A 26,754-nucleotide genomic window follows, 5' to 3' on the forward strand; every position below is an offset into this window, starting at 1 on the left:
CATTTACAAACCACTTAATATACCATTCTGCCTTAAGAAGTGTTCTAATACCAAAAACCAAAACATTCACTTTCTAGTTGGAAATTTCAATAGCCATGGCAACATTTGGACCTATGAACCTGATGATTAAAATGGTGAAGCCGTTATAAAATTAGCGGAATCCCATTCAATGTGCCTCATACTTGATCCTAAACTACCCAGTTCATTTACAGTGGCAGGTGGCAAAAAGGCTACAATCCAGATATAATTTTTACTAGTGGGCCAATAGTGCATTACTAGTGGGCCAATAGTGCATTAAGACTGTAGGTGATCCAATTTCAAACACTCAGCACAGACACATTCTATGTCAGATCCACTCAGCCATCCAATTTCAATCTATACCATTTCATAGGAGGCATAATTTCAAAAAAGTAAACTTGGAAAAGCTTACAACAATATTAGACATAGCTATGTTTCAAATTGTTCCTCAACCAGGGAACTATGATCCATTTGTAACTTCCATTTTGGAATGTTCTTGTACCTTCATTCCAAGAGCATACCGAACCAAGTACAGTGGACCCTTGACTTACAGACGGCTTGACTTACAGACTTTTTGAGTTACAGACTTCTCTGGCCGCAAAATTTAGGTTTGACTTGCAGACTGAGATTTGACTTACAGACCAGAAAAAAACCAAAATGGAACAAAAACAGCCTGTTACGGGATTAATCGGTTTTCAATGAACTGTAGGTCAATGGAGACTTGACTTACAGACTTTTTGACTTGAGAACCGCCTTCCAATACGGATTAAGTTCTCAAGTCAAGACCCCACTGTACTTCTGAAACACATGCTCCGGAAACACATGCCCAATACTTATGAATATATTTCACACTTCAAAGAAAATCCTTTTAGTAGAAAAAGCTGGGAGAAATATGATCTCAGCTCTTGCAGAAACCAAAAGAACTCACAAGATAAACACTATAACAGAGGTTGACATGGTAAAAAGCAGTCAGAAAGGTTAAAGATGACTGAAAAGACTGAATAATGATCCAAACAACTGGACACTGTATTCAAATATAACCCCTAACCAAACTGTACGCCAACTGCTCCTGGCAGAGAAAACTAAACAATGCATAATTAAAAATAAAATACCAAAGGGATATTCAGACCCAATCCAATGAACTTTCCACTGCCTTCATATTGGTAGAGCTAGAGGAAGCCATAGTAAGATATAGGAATGGCAAAGCAGTAGGACTCAATCAAGCAAATTAACATTTTGGGCAAAACATGAAGAAATGGCTCCTACGACTCTTCAACAACTGCTGGATGAGCAAATAAATATGACGGAAGGTGAAAGAAATAGCTATACTGAAACCAGGCAAAGAACCATCAGATTCCAAAACTGCAAGCCAGTCTCCATGCTATGCTACTTATAGCTGAACTTTAACCTCTTCTAATTCCAGAACAGGCCGGCTTTAGAACCAGCAGGATCTGTGTGGCTCAGATCTTAAATCCAACCCAATATATAGAAGGCAGTTTTGAAACACATAAAATAACTAAAGCAGTATATATTACTGTCCACCATCAACTGCTGCTCAAAAAGCTCTACTTCCTTACTGAAGATCATGGACTAACGTAAATGGTCACTGTTCTATTTCAAAATCAAAGATTCTTTGTTGAATGTCAAGAGACGCAATCACTGCAGAAATCAAAGGAACAGTCTCCCATAGGATAGTGACCTGGCACCATTACTTGAACAAATGACCAACTGACATTCTCATACTCTCATACACTAATAATCTTGGCTTGACAGTCCAGGGGGAAATGTCTGAGGTCAATTTACGCCCCTCTACCTATACTAAAGAAGTTTTAGTAAATCGCCAACATAATGCTGTTGAAGTTCCTCTTAAAAAGACTGCATCCCTGGTGCCTTTTAGACAATCAACTGGGTTTTAAAGGCAAGCATAAAAGTAGAGGGTATCCCAAACTGCAGGCAGGCTTTAGGGGTTAAGACAATCCTTTAAGAAAAATTGGATCCAAACCATTAGTTTGTTTTAACCCCACCTTTCTCCTTTAAGGACCGAAGATGGCTACCAATAGTTAAAGCTAGCAACAGTGAGTATACTAAAGAGCAGGGGTATCCAAACTACAGCCCATGGGCCATATCCACCTTGCCTTTTTATCCAGCCTGGGCATAGGAGGAGGAGGGAAGGGAGACCCAAGCAATCCCCCACCCCCACTGTCTTTGCAAAGACAGCAGGGATGGGGGATCGCTTAGATCAGGCTTCACTCTTCCTATTCCCGCTCAGGCACAGGAAGAGAAGGGGGACCCAAGCAATCCCCTACCCCTACTGTCTTTGCTGTGGGGATAGGGGATTGCTTGGGTTCCCCTTCCCTCCTTTGGCCCTCAAAAATGTGTAAAATATATGATGTGGCCCTCATACTGAAAAGTTTGGAGACCCTTGCTAAAGAGGATCAAACAAATACCATACAGAAAACATATGCAACACCAAAACACATTCAAAGCAGTAATGTACAACAATTCATTTAAAAAAAAACCACTCTGGCAGCCAGTCATTCAGGGAAAACCTGTCTGAAAAGTCTTTGCCTGCATGTGGAAGGACAGTAAAGATGGGGCCAACCTAGCCTCCTGTGGGAGGAAGTTCCAAAGTCTGGGAGCAGCAACAGAGAAGCTCCTTTCTCGTGCCCCAACAAATGCAGCTGTGAAGGTGGCAGGACTGAAAGGCCTCTTTTGAGTATCATAACATTCAAGCAGGCTAATAAATGGCTTTAAAGACTAGCACTACCACTTGCAATACTATCATTTTAAACTGGAAATGCACTCACAAACAGGGCAACTAGTACAATACAGATGTGACATGATCAAATCAGCTGGTCCTCAAGCAGCCACTTTTTCTACCATCTATTTGGCCGAAGAAAGGGAAATGCTAAAACCAGATTCTACTGCCTCAAAAGAATAGCTAAGAAATATGACTTGAAGCAACTCCACTTTGTGCTGGAAGACACGAAGTATGAAGATGTTCAAAAATGATTGAAATGATTCAAATATATACGGGACATATAATATCACTGCCTACAAATGAACAAGCTAATATGTAAACACAGTACGCAAACTTGTTATTCCTGATGTATGCACAGACTGATTCATGACCATTTGTTTCCATGTCTTTTATGTACTAATGGGTTCACTTTAAGGGAGGGTCAGCAAACTGCTAAACAGCTCCTTGATTTAGCAGTATGGAATGTAGAGCAGTTCTGTGTATGTTACTGACAAAAACTGTAAACATGAAACTAGATGAGCAGAAATATCTTATGCACTGCCTTGTTCAGCAACTAATTTTTAATTGAGTCCAGCTTCTGAACTGAGTAATAGCTGAAGGGCCAATAATAGTGCTCTTCCCTTAAATTCCCTTCTTTCCTCCCAGATAAACAAAGACTAAATGTTGTCCTTATGTTTTCTCCTTATGTTTTCTCCACTTTGAACCTTGATGATCAGCACAAGGGTGGAGCTGTTAACTTGACCTCCACTCCTACAGTGATTATGGGAGAGGTATTTAGACTAGTCTCACAAGAAGGATACATGTAGTGGACATTCTTTGATATTAGCATTAGGCAAAGAAAAATGTATGCATAATTTGGAAAAGCTTTTCAAGACTTTACATTCGAGTCTACATTTAGTGCAAGAGATGACCTATGCTACCAGACAGAGTTCAAAAGGCACGATAATGCAGGTGGTATTTTCTGTCCATACCACCTTTCTTCCAACATACATTTTAATCTTCTAATCCCAAAACACATGTAAACTAAGTGCAAAAATAGGCACACCATATGTCAATATCTGGTATACAGATTTATTAATATAGTCCTTGATCAAATTACATTGGTGACTGCTAAATTGAGAAACACAGGCGCAGAAAAATACTCAATTTTGAATGTTTCAGAACATAACGGGTCTTCAAAGTGTATTAAAAACACAATAATGTGTGTGACAGCCTTTCTGCAAAAATCTTGCAAGACATTTGTTACCATAGCTACTAATTACTACTTTTACACTTCTTTTTTTAAAGTTCATCACTGTCATCTCCACAAGAACTGACAAGTAATTTTATGTCACAAATTCTGGGCAGCACGAAAATCAATACACTTTCTAGATTTTTCTCTACCACAGTTTTATACAGAACTTTATACTTCTGAGAGTTCTCGGCCCACATACTGCTGAAGCTTACCTTGGAAGATTTTGAGCATAACCTTGCTACCATGTGAAATGAGTGCAACAGTAAGGTAGTTGGAGCATTTTTTTTTGCACCACCCTTCTCTGGGATTGGGATGTAGACTGATCTTTTCCAATTCCCTGGCCACTGCTGAGTTTTCCAAACTTGCTGACATATTGAGTGTAGCACCTTAACAGCATCATCTTTTAAGATTTTAAAGAGTTCAACTGGAAAGCCATCACCTCCACTGGCCTTGTTGTTAGCCATGCTTTCTAAGGTCCACTTGACTTCGCTCTCCAGGATCTCTGGCTCAAGATCAGCAACCACACTATCTGGGTTGTCCGGGACATCCAGATCTTCCTGGTATAATTCCTCTGTGTATTCTTGCCACCTCTTGATGTCTTCTGCTTCTGTGAGGTCCCTACCATTTTTGTCCTTTATCATGTCCATCTTTGCACAAGAGATTCCTTTAATACCTCCAATTTTCTTGAACAGATCTCTGGTTTTTCCCTTTCTATTATTTTCCTCTATATCTTTGCACTGTTCATTTAAGAAGGCCCTCTTGTCTCTCCTTGCTATTCTTTGGAAGTCTGCATTCAATTTTCTGTAACTTTCCCTATCTTCCTTGCATTTCGTTTCCCTTCTTTTCTCTGCTATTTTTAAGGCCTCGTTGGACACCCACTTTGCTTTCTTGTGTTTCCTTTTATTTGGCATGGTTTTTGTTGCTGCCTCCTGTACAATGTTACGAGACTCCATCCATGAGGCAAGAAGTTACCAGTCGAAACTGGAGCTTGGGCTGATGGTAAGGGAAGCTCTTCCCTCTCGGATGTAGACCCTGGAGCATCTTTGGAAGATTCCTCCATGAGAGGAGATGGCAGGCTTGTGGGGTTCAATATGAGTAGATTTGACCTCTTTCATCTTTTTAGAAGTTGTCTTTGCTTTTTTCTTTTTAGACGAATCCAGGGCTCGAGCCGAGGTCTTCAGCATCGACTTCGACCTTGATGCTGGTTTCGTTTTATCGGACTTTTCCTTAGGATGCAGAGAGGAAGTCACTGAATTGGGAGCAGGCTGAGGTGGAATTTGCCACTCTACCGGAGGACCTGGGGACCGTGTGGTCTCCATAGAAGCCAAGGGAGGATTGAGAGACTTCTCCCAAAGGTAGGATCTTAGTCTCTGGAGCCAAAGTTCGAGAGCCAGCTTTGTCAATCTTTTGCACGCTGCACATGAATGGGTGGGATGTTATTCACCCAGGCAAAATAAACAGCGGTAGTGGCTGTCAGTCAAAGGTATTTTGTTCGTACAAACGACGCACTGCTTAAACGGGCTGGGCAAGGCCATAAAGAGCGGGGGGGGGGAAGAAGGTAAAAATGGCTTGAAAGGAGGGGGGATGCAAAAAATGCAGCTAGATGATAAAATTAGAATGAACTTACAGGGGAACATTGATTGATTGATTGATTGATTGATTGATTGATTGATTGATTGATTGATTGATTGATTGATTGATTGATTGATTGATTGACTGACTGATTGACTGATTGATTGACTGACTGACTGACTGACTGATAGAAAGAAAGAAAGAAAGAAAGAAAGAAAGAAAGAAAGAAAGAAAGAAAGAAAGAAAGAAAGAAAGAAAGAAAGAAAGAAAGAAAGAGGTAAAATTTGAAGACTGAACTACTGGTGCCCCGCTTAACGATTACCCCGCTCCATGACAAAATTGCTTAATGATGAGGTTTTTGTGATCGCAATAGCAATCGCAAAACGATGTTTAAATAGGGAAAATCCACTTGACGATGATAGATTCCCTGCTTCGGGAACCAATTTTTCGCTTTACGACGATCAAACAGCTGATTGTCAGGTTTTCAAAATGGCTCCCCGCTGTGTTTAGGGTGGATTTTTTGCTTTACAGGCTGCCCTATAGAGGATCTTCGCTGGACGCTGAGGTATTTCGCCCACTGGAATGCACTGAGCGGTTTTCAATGCATTTCAATGGGCTTTTTACTTTCGCTTGATGACGATTTTGTTCTACAGTGATTTTGCTGGAACGGACTATCGTCGCCAAGAGAGGCACCACTGTACGATAGATGTAAAGTCTCAACTAACAAACGCTCTATTCTTCCGAAGGACGTCTAAACGACAAGGTGGAAAAAAAGGAACGGAGATCTAGAATGGGCGGAGCATGCGCTCTATGGTGGAACGTCCCACTAATCATGTGTCTTTAAGCTCTAGAAACCTTCGAGACATTCAGCGCAGGCGCAGAACCCATTTGTGTGTATTCACAGAGGACACAAAGAAGAACAAAGTTTAAAGTAGGACCTCATATCCATGGGATCTGTATCCATGGTTTAACTTATTCACAGTCTGAAAACAGAAAAAAACTATTTTCACGTGTATTACCATAAGAGGCCACAAGATAGAGCCAGAGACCATGCTATGAATACTTGTTAGTGAAGAATACATAGCATGATCCCTAGCACTCTCTAGTGTCAAGTTCTGGTACTGTATATGAAAATAATGTTTTCTTGGTTTTATACACACACACAAACACACACACACACATTTTAGTCAAGTTTAGTTAAGGAAAATATTATCCACTATTACCTTATTACCCACAGTTTTCAATATCCACGTGATATTATCTTAAGTAGGTTAAAGCTACAAGTTGAGCACTGGAGGGAAACCTAAGAAATTAAAAAGAACCTTGCTGGATACAATGACAAACCTACCTAGTCCAGATCCTTGTTCTCATGGCAGCCAACTAAATGCCTCATGGAAAGCCTATCTCACCAAGATACGTGCTTTTACATTTTACATCTAAAAGCGCCTGGCAAAATCCATCTTGACATGAACATTTGGACTTTTAGTACTTTGCCTCGAAGAAGTGGGATTTACCCATGAAAGCTCGCATATTGTATGATTTTTTAAAAAATTATTAGTGGTCTTGTAAAGAGGAGCCAATTAAAGCAGGCGTTGTTAGAACTGAGCTGTCCCCTCCATTGTCTCAGGCAAGCGAGGGTGACACCACTCAGGGGTGCAGGAGGTATCTCCTGAGGGTGAGTCAGTTAAAGAAAGGGCAGAAAAAGAACAGCCAGTAGTAGAGGGTTTCCTAATGACAACATAGTGGGAGGAAAAGGCAGGAAAGAAGAGTTGGAAGTCAGAGAAGTGGATAGAGCCAAAGGAGGATGGCGAAAAGAGAAAAGGTGAAAGACTGAAAGAAGGAGAGGAACCTTATGTGTTCTCTTTCCCTAAAAGGGAGAAGAGAGGCAAGGACAGGGTAAGTCAACCTATACACGGTTGTAGGACAAACGGTCTAGAGATACAATTGGGGAAACTAGGCCCACTGGAATGGACAGTCTACATCTACCCGAAGGGGAAGGGTCCATGGAGGAAGGTGGTGTGACAGGAGCCTGTTCCTCCTGGAGAGACACCCTGAGAAGGAGAATGGGCATACCGCCCACTTTGTGAGACTATATGCACAGCAAGGAGCACTCCACTGAGGATATCGAACAACAGGGAGTGATTCGGGATGTCACCACATTAAGAGAAGTACCTAATCAGATGGAATTATCTACGTTGTGGACTTGTTCACCTATGTTAAACAGTTTTGTTGGACCCACTGAAGTTATTGTACACTCATCCCCTTCTTCTGCTAGTAAAGGTTCTGTTAATAATGTTATGTTTCCTGTGGTTAATGGTGTCAAAGAAGAGGAACTGTTAGACTGTAAAAAAGAACCCAATCACAATGGCGCCCAACATGGGGCAATTCCTGTTAATGGAGACACCAAAATAGCATAGTTACAATGCATGATGGAAAGGCAAGAAAAGTTAATGGAGATGTTGGCAGAACAACATAAAGTGTTTATGGGACAATTACTGAAAAAAGAAGGGAAAGGGAGGAAATAATGAAGGCTCCTGGGTAGCAGGACCCGTGCCTAACCATATTCAGAAGATGGGACCAGAAGATGATCCAGAGGTATAGTTACACACCTTTGAAAGGGTGGTGACAGCGATGGGATGGCCAAAAGAACATTGGATGCTCATACTGATGCCATGTCTCTCAGGGATCCTACAAGAAGGCACGGATGCACTAATGCCTGAAGAAGCAGCCCAAGATGAAACAGTGAAGTCAGCTACCTTGCACACATTTAACCTCAGAGAAGAAGCTTACTGTAGATCAGGGGTCTCAAACATGCTGCCCGGGGGCCATTTGTGGCCCCCCAGATGATAGTTTGTGGCCCTCGCCTTGCCGCCCCCCCAAAGCGCCCACACATCCTCTGCTGTCAAGAGTAAAAAAAAAAGCCTTGCCTCACTCGCCGGCTCTCTCCCAAGACAGCACCTCTTGCACCCTCCATCCAGAACTGCAGCCTGCCAGCCAGCCCACCTGTCTGTCAGCTAAGGAAACTCCTGTGCGGCTTCCTCGGGCTCTTGCTCTGCTTGGCGGAAAATCTGATGCGGCCCAGCCTCACCCAGACTCTGTCTCTAGCGGCCCCCAGGTAAATTGAGTTTAAAACCCCTGATGTAGATGGTTCAGACACTTAAGAGTCAAACCGGGAATGCACCCTCATCCCTTAACACAGAGAATGCAAGAAAATCTAAGGTGATGGATTAGAAGAAAAGACCAAAGAGCAGCTGTTAGGTATGCTCATCATGGAACAGTTAATAATGACTTTAAATAGCAGTACAAAAAGTTGGGTACAGAAGAATCATCCAAAAAGATTAGAAGAGACTATCTGCCTAGTGGAAGATTTCAATAATGCCGACAAGTAGGGAAGAGAAGGTCCCTCCCCTTTCCAAGAGAGAGCCAGAGGATGAGCCAGAGGAGAATCCACAGGGTGTGGCACCATGCGGAGTGATCAACCCCAATGTGCAGACGAGAGGTCGAGGAAGCGGATTTAGTCCCGGAGGGATAAGACCAGTTCGACCAGTGACGGTAGATGCAAGAATCTTAGAGGCTCCAACCGATGGCGAGAGAAGTGAGACCAGAAAGACGTGTACTTAGGATGTGGCCTAAAGAGTTCGACTGTTCCTGGGCTGAACCACAAGTGGACACCATGCAGGTCTTTGGGTCGGGACACAGAGAATGAGGTGGAGGCTTGTGTTAACAGAGAAACAAAGAAGGCATTAATAGACACTGGCTGTGGGAAAACCTTGGTGTGAGATTTAAAAGGGGTGCGCCTAGGGACGGACTTGATGGTTAGATGCATTCATGGAGATATGAAACTGTATGAGATTGCATGGGCTGATATAGAAATTCTAGGAGAACGACGCCGGTTAAAGTGGGGATTATCCCTGGCTTGGGTCACAACTGGGTAGGAGTGCTCAAACTGATACATTATAATGAAGGACTACAGAGAGATTGTGGGGAAGAGGCAAAAGGAACAGACTTGGTAGAAGAGACCTATCAAGAATAGACACGTGTGTGGCAAAAGAGATGTTACTGTTCTGTTAATAACGTTACTTTTCCTGTGGTTAATGGCGTCATAGAGGAACTGCTAGACTTTAAACAAGAATCCAATCACAAGTCTATAAAGGTATTGCCTACTGCCTACTCTTGCATTTGTATTTTGGATCAACTACACAGCTCCCTGCTTTTTATTCCAAAGATTGAGTGTATCTTCAACTAGGCAGGGCTGCAGACTAATCTATTCTTCACTTCCAAGATTTCACAGGATGCAGACTTCCTATCCAACTTTTTGCTCTAAAATGGTGCATTATGCAGAAGAAAAAAAGATGCATAAATTGCAGATACTTCATTTTTATTTAAATGATACTTATTTTATTTAAAATACATATTGAAACATATTAAGGGCAAATCTTTTAATGCCCATACCTTTACACTAGATTATTCAACATATCTGTGCCTTACACTGTGTAAATTTACATTTTGGAAGAGATTTGCTATAAAAATTATCTTGAAACTTCAGAATTCTACTGAGAGTATGAGCAATTAATTGGAAACAGGACAAACTGAAAAAGGGTGCGGTCTCTCCAAGTACATGGATTTACATTTCTAATGCAAAAGTACAATTTATTACTTATCCTGAAACTATTATCTTCTTCCTCTACCAAATAATGCCTGTAATAACTAAGAAGGAAAACAGTATAATAAATTAATATTTATTTACTTTGAAGACGATTCAATTTTATCACAATAACCTCAGCTTTAATTTTTTTAATTCCTTAAACACCCACACTTTAAGAAGAGCATTTGAAAGGTCACTTTCAGGACTTTAAATTAACTGGCAAAGATTACACAAGGGTTTACCTTGATTGCTCTGGAAGTCTAAAAATGGTACAGTCAGTAGAGAAAGGTTAAATGTACATTAGGGGAGAAAAAAGAAATAAAAGAAGAGATATTTCCTAAAGCACAAGATGGCACAAATATAAGGTTTGAAGAATTCTACTACACGGCATAAGATGACACATTACACATGAAACACCTAGTAGGTTAGCTTATCAGTCAAGAGTGACTCTAGTTGCCACTTGTGGAAATGGTGGTACAATAAGGTAAGTAGCCTCTGGACAAGTAGGAAGAATGGCAATTGCCAGACTAATTGTCCCACAGGTTTTTTTTTAAAATCAACCCTCTCTTTTTACTCTGTTTCCCCGAAAATAAGACAAGGTCTGATATTATTTTTTGCTCCAAAAAAAGCATTAGGGCTTATTTTCAGGGGATGTTTTATTTTTCCATGCACAACGATCTACATTTATTCAAATACAGTCATGCCATCAACTCAATCCCAGCCCAAATTATAGAATCACACAATTATAGAACTGTAGAACTAGAAGGGACCTCAAGGGTCCCAGAATTCAGTTCCATGCAGAAGCAGAAAATTTGCAGCTAAAAGCAACCCTGACAGTACAGCAAGGGAAGCTGAGAACAAATATCTCTGTATAAAGTCAGAAACTAAGTACTGTACATGCTTTTTAAAAAATCCATTCCAAATGGAATGCAGCACTCATGTAAGGAGAATAAAATAAAGTCTGTTCAACTAAAATTTGAAAATAAATTTCTTCTCCCTTCTAGCCAAATTCAGTATCCCACCTCCAGTACTAAAGAACAAAGAGTCCTCTGGCTCTTAAAAGGTTACTTATTGATTTGCAAATACTGTACTGGGGCACTATGCAAGAAAGTAACTTCACTATATAGTACTGTGCAGGATGCAAGAGGGAACCTGAATGTTTTTCCTAACACTGTTTCACATGAGAGAAAAGTCCTGGTGTAAGAATCATCCATGCTATAAAAGAAAAACCATGTTTCTCCACTTATATTTGTGTTCTTCTACAAACATTTGAGCCAGCAACTTACATTAAAATAAAAATTGAAATAGCTGCCAAGAATAAGTTTTATGTTTTTGTTTCCAAGGCAACAGATTTCATGGCTTTAAAAAAAAAACCATTATGTACTTAAGAAAAATGTTTAAAACTTTAGCTAGGAGCTATTTTTTAACTTCTTCAAACTGGTTCTTCAAAATATATTCAGTGAGCAACATCAATCAATGCATGTTAGACATTCTCTCTTGGATTTCTTCTGCCCTCTTATTACAGGATCTTATGCTCTTAACCAGTCATATATGACCAGGATGCAGGTAGTTACCACATTGCAGGTAGTTACCACATTCTTTATATGTCTTGTTAAACAAACAAACAAAAAATTAAATTCCTTGTCATGTAACATCCTCATTAATATTTTTCTTCCTTCTGGAACTTCTTTTAAAAATTGATTAACATTCAGATATCCATTCCAAAAGTGCTTCATTCTATTGATATCTTATAGTTAACTTTTACTGATCATATGCACACTTCCCATCTGTCAGGACCCAGGGACACCTTGTCTCACAGGTATGAAATAAACTGATCACATAAAAGATACATGCAAAGTGTATCTTAAGGCAGGGGTTGTCAACCCCTAGTCCACAGCCCAGTGCCGGTCCATGGGCTTGCTGGAACTAGGCTGCGGATACGGATCTCTGCCCCCTGCATGTACGTGTGGTGGGCATGTCACGATTGTGGGGGGGGGGTGTCGCGCCTGCGGTGGGCATGTTGCAACACACCCCCACGAGCATGACACCCTCCCTCCGCACATGGAGCTTGCTCCCCCCAGCAGGCCCAAAACGGTTGGGGACCACTGTGTTAAGGGACTGTTTGAGCTTTCTTTCTTAGCTGAAAAGGTATGGTAATCTGAGTTGAAATTTTAATGAAACTCAAACAAATAGCAGCAAGTGTATATACAACTTACCATTTTCTATTTCTCACATAATTATTGAGTATTTTCTGCTATAAAAGCACCTATTTGGTCTTTGATTTTTGCAGCTCAACTTCCATCTAACATATATTGAACTCTGCAATTGTCTCTGTGAACTCAGGAGCAGGAGTCCATAAACAGGATCATTTTGTATTAATTTGATGGAAGCGAGGATGAGGCTTTTGTCTGTTGGCAAGTACTGTAGATTGTTTAAGCTGTTAGAAGAGGTATTTGTACGTTTGGGGCTTTTTCTTTGAATGCAGCTGTATGCTCTGCTCCATGAACATGATGCTAGGGGAAGGATCTACAGCTAAGAGGTTATAAGCCAGTTGGGGAAGGAACTAACAAGTGCCAGATCTATAACTGCACTTGGTCCCTGCAAGCACATGAACAGGGTAAGTAAACCGAAGGGCCCTGGACAGAGAAGAACAGATTCTTTTGGATGAGGAAAAGATGGGGGATGTCCCCAGGAAAGAACACAACCAAATGTAGGAGGCAAAGGCTTGGAGAAATATGAGACATAGAAGCAGGTCTATGAGAAAGCATGCAGCCTATTTCCTCTCCAGGATCAGTGATCCGGAGCCACTGGAACAAAGGCAGTATTTCCAGGCCCACCCCATGGACTGTGATTCTGAGTTACTGCAACAGAGACAGCACAGAATACAGAAATGGCTGTGAAAGATTCTAGGATGCAAGATTCCTGCCACTTCCAAGAGGAGGTGAAGAAGTGATGGCAAGTGATTCCCTCCTGAGGGGAGAGAGAGAGAGAGAGAGAGAGAGAGATCAGTTTGCACACCTTGACACGATTCTCCTGTGTGCTCATAGAGAGAACCAGAACATGAACAGGAGCTTGTCAAGCCTGATGAAACCCACTGATCATCACTCCTTCCTTCTGATCCTCATGGGAAGAAATAGTATTGTCAGACACAGGTTTCAGCATACTGGAAATGATATGAGAATCTGAGTAGAAAAGTGAAAGACCTTTGGTTATGTGTCTGTTTTCATTATTCATTCTTGTTGAAGACCATAGTCCAGAAAGAGGAGAAAGAATACTAGCAGCAATCATGCAGATTATGTTGTTGGGAGATACTGTATATGGTTTCTTGGACCCTAGTCTGCAATTCTGTGAAGGAAGATTCCTGGCAAATGATGAGTTGGAAAGAATGTATTTGTTTGGAATCTTGCAAACCTGTTCAAGTGAGCTTTAAACTGAATCCTACTCGGAGAGAGATGGTCCTCTGGAGGTCAAGGAGATGCTAAGGAGTTAGTAGTGCATCAGAAAGCAGGATCTTGGAATAGGAACCTATCAAAGGCAGGACAGAGAGTAAGAACGTAGCTTGAAGGAGCAGTCCACAGTTTCAAATGGACAATGCATGGAAAAAGAGAGGTTACCTGGTTCTTCAAGTAGTCATCTGTGAATTCACACTATAGGGCGGAATCTGTGCTTGCGCAGAGGTTTCCAGAATATTCTACAGCTTTATCACGCATTCGCCAGGACCGCCCCCCCCAGAACACATGGTTCGCCCATCCTGGCGAACGCCTCAGATCCTAGGAACAGTCCGCCGCTGCATCAAAGATGAGACAGAGGTGGCAGACAGAGGGGAAGACAGGCGGGAAGTGTGAATTCACAAAAGACCCCTCGAAGAACCAGAGTTACAGGTAGGTAACCTCTCTTTCTTCTTCATGGTCTCTGTGAATGCACACTAAAGGTAAAGGTTCCCCTTGACAATTTCTGTCCAGTCGTGTTCGACTCTAGGGGGCGGTGCTCATCCCTATTTCCAAGCCATAGAGCCAGCATTTGTCCGAAGACAATCTTCCGTGGTCACGTGGCCAGTGCGACTTAGACACGGAACTATACTATAGGGTGATTAACAAGCTGACTTACCAAAGGAGGGACGTCACAGAAGGATACAATAGAGCCAAAGACCACATCAGTCTTAGCTCTGACATCTAGGCGGTTATGAGTGGCATGTCTGGGAGAGTTATTTCTCGCAGAAAAGCTGTGGAGGTAGGAACAGCTCTGGTTGAGTGAGCCTTAACACCTACAGACAGAGGCTTCTTGGTGAGTTGGTATGCTAGTTGTATAATTGTGACAATCCATTGGGAGATGGTCTGAGGTGAAACATGAGAGGCTTCTTGGCAAGTCGGTATGCCAGTTGTATAGTTGTGACAATCCAATGGGAGATGGTCTGAGGTGAAACATGAGAGACTGTGCGCAGCAAGTGTGACGTGACAAAAAGTCTCTTTGACTTGCGGAAGCAGGACGTTCGAGAGACATAAAACATGAAGGCTTGTTTAACATCCAACATATTGAAAAAGCATTCCAGCTCAGCTGTTCGTGATGGGGAAAAGGTAGGTAAAATAATAGGTTGTTTAAGGTGGAAATCCGAGACAACATTTGGAAGAAAAGAGACATCATGATAAAGTGTAACTTTGTCAGGGTGGAATTGAAGGAATGGAGAGTCTACAAGAAGGGCGACAAGTTCTGGAGCTTTGCGAGCAGAAGTAATAGCCACTAAGTAGAGAGTCTTAAGGGAGAGGAAACGTTCAGACGTAGTGCCAAGTGCTTCAAACAGAGGGAGTGTGAGACATCGGAGGATGGTGTGTAAAAACCATTGTGGAGCAGGAGGGGGGTCTAGAAGGGTGCATATTGGAGACACCCTTGAGTAATTGTTTTAAGGTAGGGTTACAGAAAAGTAGGGCCGCCTGAGTCTTGTGGTTCATGTGCGACTATAACGGAAATGTAAACCTTGAGGGTTGACAGGGAAAGCTGTTGACTAAAAAGATAAGAAAGGAATGTAAGGACTGCATGAAGAGTTGTCAGGTTGGTTGGAAGGTCGCGTTCAGTTGCAAATTTCTGGAAGGTGGCCCATTTATAAGAATGGTGTTGTAGTAGGTTTTCGGGCTTTGGCTAAAATGGTAGTTACTGTGGGTGAATCTTCCATGCTGTGAGGTGAAGAGCATGAAGGTCGGGATGGTAAGTTTTGCCCTGATGTTGAGTTATGAGGTGAAGGATGGGGGGCAGGCAGACTAAATCTGTGGAGATGGACCATGGCTGCCTGGGCCACCATGGGGCGATGAGAATCGCATTTGAGTGGTCTTGATGGAGTTTGACTAGAGGTATAGGCGGGAAGAGGTAGATTAGATGTGTGGTCCACTTGATCATAAGCGAATCCCCAAGGGAGCCTGGGCCTATGCCTGCTCTGGAACAATCAAGGATACATTTTGAGTTTTGGGACGTGGCAAAAATGTCTATGTGAGGCTGTCCCCACAGTTTGCAAAGGCGTAGAAATACAGCCTGGTCAAGAGTCCACTCATGCATTTGGGTCCAACTCCTGCTGAGAGAATCTGCTATGTGATTGTTGTGAGAGGTGATGTGAACTGCTATAGGAAAAATGTAATGTTCGAGGCAACACTCCCATAACTGAACAGTAAGGTACAACAACGGGAGAGAGTGAGTGCCTCCCTGCTTGTTTACGCATGAAAGCGCTGTGGTACTATCTGTGGTTACTTGCACAGCTGTGCCGGTGATGATAGGTTCAAAGGCATGGAAAGCTTTGAAAATGGCTAGTAGTTCAAGATTGTTGATATGAAAGTCTTGTTCAGTTTGAGATCAGGTAGCTGTTTCAATGTGCTCCCCGGTGGGGCTGGCATCAGTGGTGACTTGGATTGTTAGTTGAAGAGGTGCAAAGGGTCTGTCAATGAATAGGTTAGCTGGAGTATCCCACCAGAGAAGTTGGGCTGAGAGCTCAGGTGTAACCTGCAGGAGCTTGGAAGGTGGGTCTGCCATTGGATCAAAGAGGGCCTTGAATTCGTAAGCGGTCGTTCCTAAGGAGAATCTGAGGAATTTATGGTGGTCTTGGTGGATGGTAATATGAAAATAGGCATCGCTTAGGTCGATGACGGCAAACCAGTCGTCTTCCTGAAGAATGGGTAGGGTTCGTTCTAAAGTCACTATACAAAAGCGTTTTTGAATGATGTTCAGATCTCAGAGGTAATAGTTCAGATCTCGGAGGTCGAGAATGGGACACAAACCTCCATCGCGTTTCTGAATGATAAAGTAACGGGAGAAGAACCTGGGATCATCTTCTGACAGGTTGATGGTGAACTGACATCCTTCAGGAGGAGGGACTGTATCTCTTGTTTTAGGACCTCCAATGGTGCCATTAGAATGGTTCTTGTTGGTGGTGAGAGTGCAAATTCTATTGCATAGATAGTGGCAATGATAAGGAGGACCCAGGAATCAGTGGTGATAGATGTCCAAGATGGAAGATGAGCTGAAAAATGGGTGGTGCTGGGTGGAGAATGATGGAGTAAGTGGATCTGAGTGACGGGAAAGTCAAAGGCTCTGTTCTGTTTTCTTCTCAGGATGCCTGAAGGATTGTTTGGGGCGCTGACGTTGTGTGGTGTGTCTGGGCTGAAATGAGGATGAAGACTGTGGTATCTTTGTTTGTCGGAAAATGGTCTGTATTGTTGGTAGGAGTAGGGGCGACACCATTGGTATCCTTAGGGTCTGTAGTATGATTGAGTATTGTAAGAACGTAATGTTTTTCTCTTCTCATGGGAAGAGAAGACTTCTTGGAAAAGACCTTGATGTTGGGAAAGTGTGACGGCAAGAGAAGGGGACGACAGAGGATGAGATGGTTGGACAGTGTCATCGAACCAACCAAGATGAATTTGACACAACTATGGGAGGCAATTACTATGGAAGATAGGAGGGCCTGGCATGCTCTGGTCCATGGGGTCACGAAGAATCGGACACGACTAAACGACTAGACGAATGTTTTTCTCAGCTTTTGCAGATTGTCTAATATTTCATCAGTTTTGTCATCAAAAAGACCGGTGCCATCAAAAGGTAAGTCATTAGAAATGTGAGCTGAGCAAAGCCAAGCATGTCTACGAAGGGCTACAGCAGTAGGCATGTGTTTGATGTGGCTTCAATGACGTGTCGCGCAGTGATGCACTCTTGACACACAAGGGCCATAGCTTCTAAGTGAAAGGTGAAGCCACAAGCTTTATACTCATCTGTTGCTGACTGGAGTGTTGGAAGAGCCTTATTCCAGAGGTAGCGATGATAGGCTCCCATAGATGCAATATAATTAGCAGCATGTAGGGTAAAAGAGGCAAAAGAATAAACTTTGTGGCCAATAATGTACAGTTTTCTACCTTCCTTGTTGTTAGGAGTGGCGTTAGAGTGATTTCGTGCTCTGTTGTGGGTACCATCCATAATGACAGAATTTGGGGGTGGATGCTTCGAAAGGAAAGCAGTGTTATCTCCATGCATTTTATATAAGTTTTCCACCCTCCTAGACATCTGTGGTACTGAGGATGGTTTGGAACATGACTGTTTGATTAATTTCAACAAAGATGGAATAATTCCATACGGAGCGGTGGAGTTTGGTCCTCATTAATGTCCTCATACACCTTTTTGGATTCAGATTGGACAGGTTGTTAGACATCTAGGTCCATGGCCTTGGCTATGAGAAGCACCAGCTGTAAATAGGATGAGAAGTCATCCGATGGTGAGGGAGGACTGACATCCACTATGTCTGTGTCTGGTGTGGGCAGATTAGGAGGAGACTCTTGCAGTGGTAAGGAGTCAGTCAGAGGTGTCCGAATTAGAGAGTTGCAGAGATGATGTCTGAGAAGTATGATGATACGGAGAGGCAGACATGTCAGGACAAGGCTCTGGTAGGCAACAGGTAGGCTTGTCAAGAGTATGTTTAAGCGGGAAGGGGTGAGTTCTGGATTGATGAAGTTTAGGGTGTTTCTTTTGACGCGCTTGAGTAGTATTAAGAGGCGCAGGTGGAGGTCCATTATACATAGTTGTTACTTGCAAGGAGGAAGCACGGACCTGTGAAAGCGTAGTGGAGCCTTAACTGATGACCGAAATCGCTTTGGTACCATGAGTGGTTGACCTATGAAAGGTTCTGGAGAATGATTCCTCTTGTGAGAGGACTTATGTGGCTTCGGTACTATAGGTAGAGGTGCGGTGTCATCCTTGGATGAAGTTTGGTAATATTCATGGTACTGCGAACTATATCGAGGATGAGATGGTGAATCAGATACATCAGATGAATAGTAATATCCATACCATGAGCGTTTAGCCTTGATGTATAGTTCGGTATACCCTAACCTAACCCTAACCCTAAACTCAACAGTGGCCAGAGACTGGAAAAGATCAGTCTACATCGCAATCCCAAAGAAGGGCAGTGTCAAAGAATGCTCCAACTACCACACAATTGCACTCATTTCACACGCTAGCAAGGCTATGCTCAAAACCCTACAAGGTAGGCTTCAGCAGTATGTGGACCGAGAACCCCCAGAAGTACAAGCTGTATTCCGAAGGGGCAGAGGAACTAGAGACCAAATTTCAAACATGCGCTGGATTATAGAGAAAACCAGAGAGTTCCAGAAAAACATCTACTTCTGCTTCATTGATTATGCAAAAGCCTTTCACTGTGTGGACCACAGCAAACTATGGCAAGTCCTTAAAGAAATGGGAGTGCCTGATCACCTTATCTATCTCCTGAGAAACCTATATGTGGGACAGGAAGCAACAGTTAGAACTGGATATGGAACAACTGATTGGTTCAAAATTGGGAAAGGAGTACGACAAGGCTGTATATTGTCCCCCGGCTTATTTAACTTATATGCAGAATACATCATGCGGAAGCCTGGACTGGAGGAATCCCAAACCGGAATTAAGACTGCCGGAAGAAATATCAACAACCTCCGATATGCAGATGATACCACTCTGATGGCAGAGGAATTAAAGAACCTTGTAATAAGGGTGAAAGAGGAGAGTGCAAAACACGGCCTGAAACTCAACATCAAAAAAACTAAGATCATGGCCACTGGTCCCATCACCTCCTGGGAAATAGAAGGGGAAGATATGGAAGCAGTGACAGAGTTTACTTTCTTGGGCTCCATGATCACTGCAGATGGAGACAGCAGCCACAAAATTAAAAGACGCCTGCTTCTTGGGAGGAAAGCGATGACAAACCTCGACAGCATCTTAAAAAGCAGAGACATCACCTTGCCAACAAAAGTCCGAATAGTCAAAGCTATGGTTTTTCCTGTCGTGATGTATGGAAGTGAGAGCTGGACCATAAAGAAAGCAGACCGCCGAAGAATTGATGCCTTTGAATTGTGGTGCTGGAGGAGGCTCTTGAGAGTCCCCTGGACTGCAAGGAGAACAAACCTATCAATTCTAAAGGAAATCAACCCTGAGTGCTCACTGGAAGGACAGATCCTGAAGCTGAGGCTCCAGTACTCTGGCCATCTCATGAGAAGAGAAGACTTCTTGGAAAAGATCTTGATGTTACGAAAGTGTGATGGCAAGAGGAGAAGGGGACGACAGAGGATGAGATGGCTGGACAGTGTCTGCGAAGCAACCAACATGAATTTGACCCAACTCCGAGAAGCAGTGGAAGATAGGAGGGCCTGGCGTGCTCTGGTCCATGGGGTCACGAAGAGTCGGACACGACTAAACGACTAAGCGAACGAATGATTCAGTATGAAAACCACATCCTGTAATTGTTACTCATACTAATTGGGAACAGCGGTATGATCACTCCTGCTTTTCATAGTATCTCCACAAACATTTCTTACATTTAATCTTAATAGCATTATACCTCCCAAACCAGATACATTGTTTCTAATAGCATAGTATTTTATTTCTTATCAACCAGCCTGAATGTTAAGATTAGTGTATGAGTCCAGCTTCATATCCTGCCACTGTTAGATAAGTAATGGGCAAGTTGGAGGCAAGGCACATTCCACTAAAAATGCGGACTGTTTTTCCAGTGGAATCCACATCCTTCCTTCTCTTCCAAATGTACATGGCACTTATGCACCTGTTTCAGCCAATTTTGGATCAAATAGGTGAATCAGAATGATACAGCTGCTTTATTATGAAAGTGCTCTGAAACCAGTATTTTGCATTGTATTTTTTGTGATTTTATTGGATACTTTGTGTTTGAACATGTACTGATCACAGAAAATTAAGATAATGTATTAAATAAAAATAAAGAAAATATTATCAAAGACATCAGCTAATTGCTACTTCAGCTAAAGTCAGAGACAGTTATTACACTCCTCAGCCTTCAGTGGCATTTTCAGATATCTCTTTTATACTGCATACCCAGACTTTTATTTTACTGGTTCATGTAAGTCTCCTAGTCTAGCAGCAGATAATACATATTAGAATGCATGCCTTTATTTTCTGAGTCCCTGATAATTCTTTTAATTTAGCTTCTTGTTATGATACGTTTAAGTACAATAAACCTAAGAGTAATATGCTCCAAAACTGTGAAACAGGTTCTTAAGTGGCAACAGAAACTGAGTTAAAAATTAATTAATTAATCAATTGGTTACATTTATATACTGCCCGTATAGGTGTGTCTATCTCATAACCTAACAAAGGTTTGGTGCTAGCCATTTGCTCCTTCATGAAATTTTCAAAAACCTTAATTGCTCACTAAAAAAATCAATGGAACAGATAATTATACAGCACTGGTTTTTAACCTTTGTTACTCAGATGTTTTTGGTCTGCAACTCCCAGAAGCCTTCACCATCAGCTCTGCTGGCTGGGGTTTTTGGGAGTTGCAGTTCAAAAACACCTGAGTAACAAAGGTTAAGAACCACTGCTATACAGTACTGAACTTAACTAGGACAGCCTTTGGCAATTCATATAGAAAAAAACCACTGCTAATACAAGTTGGGTTTTCTTATTTAAATCATACTTCTCAGCAAATTGTAAGTAAACTTATAATTGGACTGTCCTGAATTCAATTTGTAATTCCACCATTCAACAATTGATTCAGGCACTCTACTCCAAATTGAACTAGGAGTTGGATTTAAGCCAATGACAGCAACTAACCTTTGTCACATATAGTAATTGTCTTAAAAGTAGTTCGCCATTACCCCATTTCACCACAGCTTTACTATAAATAAACAAGCCTGCCTGTAATAGAAAATGCAAGGCATGTGAGTCAGTCTTTGGATTTTTTTTGTTTTTGTTTTGCTCCTAATTTAATACACATACAATCCTACTACTACAACAAAAACATACATTTTGATAGTGAATATGCACAATCACCAAGTTTCTGCAGTCATTAAGAACAACTGCAGAATTTCTACCCTTCTCTTTTGGTACTTTTATGTAAAAGTTTTTTCCAAAAGTCACTGCTCCTCAGATCAAATAACTGAAGTGTATTGATTCTGCCATGATTCCAAGGGTGAAAAGGGTAGATTATTCAAAGGAAAGGAGCGGAAATGGTTATCCTTAGTGGCTCAACAAATAATTTTTGATATTTGTTCATTATATCTATGAAACAATTACTGAGTCCTTGGTGAAGGTTATTAAGTACAAACTTTTATACTGTCTGCTCATATATTCCAATTATACTTTGTAGTATCTTATTTGCTTTTGACTTATATAGCTCAATGTATTGTCTATTAATACCATCCCATATTCAAAAAATAAGTAGCTTGAAGTTGAGGCGGTTCCACAAACATTTCTCTTTAAAATGCTTTGATTACTCTACTTCATATTTACTATTTATTCTGATTCAAATAACATGTTTTTGTAGCTGTTACGTGCCATCAAGTCACCTCTGACTTATGGCAATCTTGTGAATGAGCAATCTCCAAAATGCTTTCTGCTCTTGTAAACTCCAGCCTGTGGCTTCCTTTATTAAGTACAGTAAATCCATCTCATATGGATAGATTTGAACAATGCTTACCAGCAAAATGTCAAGAGAGTGTATTTGCACCTTCAAGAGATTTTATTTTGTTTTTTTACCCCGCCTTTCTCCTTGAACAGGACCCAAGGTGGCTTACAACCATGAAAGACAATATTTAAAGTTGAAAACAATGGGCATACAACTGTGGTTAACATCGTTAAAAGGTGATATTTAAAAATTATGAACAATTAATAAGGAGGAATCTTAGATCAATTAACAGTCAACATTAAGACAAAGATCAATAAGCATACAAAAAAATTAAAAATATGACTCTGAGAAATGGAGAACACAAAAATCGAAAAACACAAGTCATGCAGTAATGCATAACAATTTATCCAAAAATCACACACAGGAAGCAGGTTACTGAGGGAAGGCTTGTCAAAAGAGAAAGGTCTTTGCCTGTTTGCAGAAGGACAGCAAAGATGGGGCCTGTCTGGTCTCCTATGGGAGGGAGTTCCAAAGTCTGGATGCAGCAACAGAGAAGACTCTCTCCTGTGTTTTTATTTGCAGAAGCTAATTTTTGAAAAGAAACCCTAGTTCATATAACTGCAATCAAACGAGTTGTTACACATTCTATATTGCAGAACATTTTTAAAAATGCATGATCACCTGCTCACTTAACTCAACACTTACTAATACCAAACAAATTTAAGTAGTTAAGAAGGGCTAACAAGCTGTAACTTAATCTAGGTAAGACATAGGTGCTCTTGGTCAGTCAAAAGGCAAACTGGGGGATAGGGATTCAGCTAGTACTGGATGGGATTACACTTCCCCTGAAGAGTCAAATTCACAGCTTGAGTGTGTCCCTGGATTCAAACATGAGTTTGGATGTACAGGTCTCAGCAGTGGCTCAGAATGCTTTTGCACAGTTAACATTGGTGCACCAACTGTGCCCAATAATTGAGATGTCTTATTTAGCTATGGTGACACATGCCTTAGTTACATCTTGTTTGGATTGCTGAAACACTCTGTGTAGGGTTGTCTTTGAAGACTTCTCAGAAATTTCAGTTGGTTTAAAATGCTGCAGCTGTACTGCCAACTAGAGCTGGTTTCAGGGAGCATATAAGTCCCTTAATACATCAATTTCATTAGCTTCCAGGAACTTTCCAGCCCCAACGCAGAGCACTCAGTATTACCTATATACCACATCGGTCCAGGCTACTTGCAAGATTGTATTATCCCAAATGAGCCTTTCCAGCTTTTAAGATCTTCTGGGGAGGCCCCTCCCTAGGTTCCACTAACTGCAGAAGCTCACTTGGTGAGGACATGAAAACCAGCCTTCTCTGTGGTTGCTCCAAAGCTTTGAAATGCAATACCCATAGAAAGCCCTCTTCCTCTTGCCCTTCCATGATCCTGCGAAGACCTTCCTTTTCAAGCAAGATTTTCAGTAATAAGTGGGGTTCTCAGCAATGCTATATTTACTAAATTTAGAGGTTTTAAAATGTTTTAAAAACTGTTTTTAATCTTGTATTTAATCTGGATAAATGTTTAATTGTTTTTTTTGTGATATAGTATTTTAATTGTTTTGACTTTTACTTGCTGTGAGCCGTCTCAGATCCCCTATGGGGAGAAAGGCAGCATACAAATAATATACATAAAATAATAAAGCAACTACTTTACTGTACAACTTGTTTGACCACAAGATACAAAACTTGGCCTGTAAGCCAAATTTGAACTAAAACCTGTGAGCAAAATATGATTTGCCACTACAGGTAAATCAGAATTGAAAAAGCAAATACTGTATATATGTGCAAGCACAAGACTCCTTTATTTAAAAAAAAACTGTGAAATGGTTCAATCATATTGGCAATCCTATTTTGAAGTATACTGAGGCTCCAGTACTTTAGCCATCTCATGAGAAGAGAAGACTCCCTGGAAAAGACCCTGATGTTAGGAAAATGTGAGGGCAAGAGGAGAAGGGGACGACAGAGGGTGAAATGGTTGGACAGTGTCATCGAAGCGACCAACATGAATTTGAACCAGCTCCGGGAGGCAGTGGAGGACAGAGGGCCTGGCGTGCTCTGGTCCATGGGGTCACGAAGAGTCGGACACGACTGAACGACTAAACAACAACAACAATTTTGAAGTATTAATTCAAATAGCTGCTGATCAAAAAATTCTGGGTTGTCAGTGTTTGAATGGTTAAGACAGCATGATGAATATTAAATATGATTAGCAAATAACTTCAGATATACATGACTTATCTTTCAAATAATATGTGATTCTTACAATTTTTAATAATCTTTATAAACAGAATTCAAAGAAAAAAGATTTGGCTTAAATGAATTTGGGTTATACTTAAATCTAGATTTGGCTTGTAAACATCTCTGGAGTTATCTATTCTATCAGATTTTCAGTTATGCCTTTTGTACACCTTTCATGGGGCACAAGGGGCAAATATGAAACTTCTGGGGGGAAAAAGACAAGGGCATTGTCTTCAAATGATACTTAGCGTTCACCTAATAAAATCAATAGGATTGATATATTTTAATGTGCCGCTTATAAATTTGGATCCAACACCATTATGTGATCAGTATCAATCAAATGTCTATTATCTGACATGTAAATAAGAAAAGCCAAGCCATCAGATAAAATGTGCAATATAAAACAAATGTATATGCAAGCATTAGCAGTTTGTAAATATTCAATATAGTACTGCAATGAATTTTAATGGATATCTTAAAGATTGTTTTTTGAAAAATTTACAGACCTTTGTAAATACTCTAAATATACAAAATATTATTTTTTCATGTACTGTATCAAGCGTAAAATATATATTCATGATGGCCAAATACACATTTGTATGCTTGATTATATACTATGTAAGAACATAATTACAAAAAAGCACTCTTCAGCATATTTATTTATTTAAAATATTTTTACCCCACCTTTCTCCTAAAAAAGAACCTAAGGCATTTAAAAACAGTAAATTATTCAAATATTAAAGAAGAATTAATACATTATGTTAAAAATGTTAAGTAAAAGCATTACAAAAAAACAGATTTAGAAGCAACAAGATACAAACTATCCTGTTTATTGTCTCCCAGACATTAGTCACTAAGGAAAAGCCTACCTGAAGATAAAGGTCTTCACCTCATTGCAGAAGGACAACAAAGATCATTAACTGAAAGCTTCCTATTTAATATTTCAAATATCCTAAGAATAAATAAATAATTTGATTTCTTCCTTAAAAAGGCAAATATGGAATTAAAGATAGATCATTTAAAAACAATTCATACTCATTAAGCTTAATTTATTTAACTCACACTCAAAAATCTTCCTTTCCACTTTTCCCACCATCCTGCTATTCTTTCCAAAACTATTCATACAAATTTTCAAATCAATATGTATGCAAATTATAGCTGTCACTGAAGTGGAGACAACCAAAGAATTCTAGCACAAGTGCAACTTATTTTTAGATGGAAAAAAGCATGTTGTTAACGGTTGACTTGTGCTGAATTTAAGTAAAATTTATTAAAATAAGTATATATGAAGTTAGCTTTTGTACATTAAAAATGCTTTCAGAATATCATAAACTTACCTAACTTTTTTCTTTCAAAAATAAAGGCTACAATTGTCAAAAACAATCTTATTCAGCAATATACAATTCAGAACATGTGTTCATTTATTAGGGAAGTACATAATTCACGAAATACGGACATATAACTAGTGTTATTAATACACATTTCAAAGAGAATTTTCTAAGCATAGTGACTGAAAAATATTGCAAAAGATAAGGCATACATGTGGAAGTATGCCACTAAATATATACACAACAATTATGTTAACAACTTCACTAAAGCATCAATCATATGCATACTTACCTAAGATTAACCATCATGGAACAAATTTCTCATTTATTTTATATTACAAGTAGATCTTCTACAATCTGGATTTTCACACACACATACTAACACAGAGAAATCTTTTGAAATGTTTCAGAAAGAAGACATTATCTAAATGCTGAAAATTTGAGCTTAAATTTTAACCCACCATGTCCTCAATGAGAAAAAGGAACTCTGATACTTAACCACCTAAACTCAATAAGTATTTGGTAAGTACAGTACTGAGTTAAAAATGAGGAAGTGATTGCACACTTTTAAAGTGTTCTGCAACCTAGTATGTGCAGCAACTTATTTGATTACAGTTATGTGAAGTATGGATTTTCATCCTTTGCAAAAATTTGCTTCAGCAAATAAGGATTAAAGTAAAACCTCTAGAAAGTGCAGACACAAACTTTGAAATTTAGCTGGGCACATATTTAATCTGCAATCGTATAATAGATTTACATGGCAACATAGTCAATTTACTGAACAGTGTTTGACTTCTTGCACATTTTGTGTAAGATAAAAAAGATTTTAAAAGCTATTCAAATCTATATTCGAATGAGGAAGACAGGCTCTTAGACAAAGGCAAGGAGCCTTTTTTTTGGGGGGGGGGGGGTCGGGGCATAATTTCAATTCAAAAGGTTCCCAGGGTCTGTGTTCTAACAGTGAGAAATGGTAGCACTGAGTAAGGCCAAGGAAAAGGTGGGGAGAAATTTTACCACCAAA

The 26,754-nt window shown here is 40.5% G+C and overlaps 1 protein-coding gene across 50 annotated transcripts in view; it reads right to left on the reverse strand.

Moving 5' to 3' along the window:
* Positions 1-26,754, reverse strand: part of SLMAP (sarcolemma associated protein) — a 136,980-nt gene that overhangs the window by 95,477 nt on the left and 14,749 nt on the right. The gene's annotated exons all lie outside the window — the stretch shown is intronic.

This window comes from Pogona vitticeps, chromosome 2 (assembly GCF_051106095.1).
Source record: "Pogona vitticeps strain Pit_001003342236 chromosome 2, PviZW2.1, whole genome shotgun sequence".
Classification (NCBI taxonomy): domain Eukaryota; kingdom Metazoa; phylum Chordata; class Lepidosauria; order Squamata; family Agamidae; genus Pogona; species Pogona vitticeps.